The sequence below is a fragment of the Nerophis lumbriciformis genome, linkage group LG11 (assembly GCF_033978685.3).
Source record: "Nerophis lumbriciformis linkage group LG11, RoL_Nlum_v2.1, whole genome shotgun sequence".
NCBI lineage: Eukaryota > Metazoa > Chordata > Actinopteri > Syngnathiformes > Syngnathidae > Nerophis > Nerophis lumbriciformis.
The window spans coordinates 48,708,328-48,710,827 of record NC_084558.2 but is presented as its reverse complement, the minus strand read 5'-3'; the positions used below and the strand labels follow the sequence as shown (position 1 = coordinate 48,710,827).

The 2,500-nt window shown below is 37.1% G+C and overlaps 1 protein-coding gene across 3 annotated transcripts in view; it reads right to left on the bottom strand.

Moving 5' to 3' along the window:
- Positions 1–2,500, bottom strand: part of LOC133610286 (synaptic vesicle glycoprotein 2C-like) — a 143,698-nt gene that overhangs the window by 140,956 nt on the left and 242 nt on the right. The window lies entirely within an intron of this gene.

Sequence of the window (2,500 nt, the reverse complement as noted above, 5' to 3'; positions counted from 1 at the left end):
TTATTTACTTACTACTAAAAGACAAGTTGTCTTGTATGTTCACTATTTTATTTAAGGATAAACTTTTTTTCTTTTTTTTTCTTTAGTTTATTTCGAACATGAACACACTTACATCATAATACATCACACAATTTCATATCATTTCATTTTACATCATGCCCGAAAAGGAGTAGGAAGAAGCAAAGCTTATCTAATCCTACCCCTTTCCAACTTCAAAGCGTTTACAAATATATAGAATCATTTACTGACCTTTTTATATAATAAAATAACATGTATGAATTAGTATACAACAGTTTTGTAATATGTAATTAATTAATTAATTCAGTCATTATTAATATACTGAGATGAAGAATATCTTATTTTCAATAAGGTTCAAAGTATTTCTCATAATTCTTCTTCTTTGTACTCTGAAAGCACTATTATTTTGAACAACCTCTTAAACTGGATCATATCAGTACAATTTTTAACTTCTTTACTTAATCCATTCCATAATTTAATTCCACATACTGATATGCTAAAAGTTTTAAGTGTTGTACGTGCATATAAATGTTTTAAATTATTTTTTCCTCTAACTTGCAATAATAAACATATGTTTAATGTACCCTAAGATTTTTTTTGTTAAAATAAAGCCAATAATGTAATTTTTGTGGTTCCCTTTATTTAGAAAAGTAACGAAAAGTATCGAAATACATGTTGGTACCGGTACCGGTACCAAAATATTGGTATGGGGACACTAATAAAATACAGGTAAAAGCCAGTAAATTAGAAAATTTTGAAAAACTTGATTTATTTCAGTAATTGCATTCAAAAGGTGTAACTTGTACATTATATTTATTCATTGCACACAGACTGATGCATTCAAATGTTTATTTCATTTAATTTTGATGATTTGAAGTGGCAACAAATGAAAATCCAAAAGTCCGTGTGTCACAAAATTAGAATATTACTATAGGCTAATACAAAAAAGGGATTTTTAGAAATGTTCGCCAACTGAAAAGTATGAAAATGAAAAATATGAGCATGTACAATACTCAATACTTGGTTGGAGCTCCTTTTGCCTCAATTACTGCGTTAATGCGGCGTGGCATGGAGTCGATGAGTTTCTGGCACTGCTCAGGTGTTATGAGAGCCCAGGTTGCTCTGATAGTGGCCTTCAACTCTTCTGCGTTTTTGGGTCTGGCATTCTGCATCTTCCTTTTCACAATACCCCACAGATTTTCTATGGGGCTAAGGTCAGGGGAGTTGGCGGGCCAATTTAGAACAGAAATACCATGGTCCGTAAACCAGGCACGGGTAGATTTTGCGCTGTGTGCAGGCGCCAAGTCCTGTTGGAACTTGAAATCTCCATCTCCATAGAGCAGGTCAGCAGCAGGAAGCATGAAGTGCTCTAAAACTTGCTGGTAGACGGCTGCGTTGACCCTGGATCTCAGGAAACAGAGTGGACCGACACCAGCAGATGACATGGCACCCCAAACCATCACTGATGGTGGAAACCTTACACTAGACTTCAGGCAACGTGGATCCTGTGCCTCTCCTGTCTTCCTCCAGACTCTGGGACCTCGATTTCCAAAGGAAATGCAAAATTTGCATGGTTGGGTGATGGTTTGGGGTGCCATGTCATCTGCTGGTGTCGGTCCACTCTGTTTCCTGAGATCCAGGGTCAACGCAGCCGTCTACCAGCAAGTTTTAGAGCACTTCATGCTTCCTGCTGCTGACCTGCTCTATGGAGATGGAGATTTCAAGTTCCAACAGGACTTGGCGCCTGCACACAGCGCAAAATCTACCCGTGCCTGGTTTACGGACCATGGTATTTCTGTTCTAAATTGGCCCGCCAACTCCCCTGACCTTAGCCCCATAGAAAATCTGTGGGGTATTGTGAAAAGGAAGATGCAGAATGCCAGACCCAAAAACGCAGAAGAGTTGAAGGCCACTATCAGAGCAACCTGGGCTCTCATAACACCTGAGCAGTGCCAGAAACTCATCGACTCCATGCCACGCCGCATTAACGCAGTAATTGAGGCAAAAGGAGCTCCAACCAAGTATTGAGTATTGTACATGCTCATATTTTTCATTTTCATACTTTTCAGTTGGCCAACATTTCTAAAAATCCCTTTTTTGTATTAGCCTTAAGTAATATTCTAATTTTGTGACACACGGAATTTTGGATTTTCATTTGTTGCCACTTCAAATCATCAAAATTAAATGAAATAAACATTTGAATGCATCAGTCTGTGTGCAATGAATAAATATAATGTACAAGTTACACATTTTGAATGTAATTACTGAAATAAATCAAGTTTTTCAAAATATTCTAATTTACTGGCTTTTACCTGTACAAACACACATACCAGAAGTGGGTATAGTAACGCGCTACATTTACTCCGTTACATTTACTCATTGTACTTGTCAGAGTAGTTTTAATGTAACTTATTATTAAAAATTATAAATTATCGACCAAGGCACTGTCACGTGACTTCCGCAGTAATGACGTTTGGTCCCA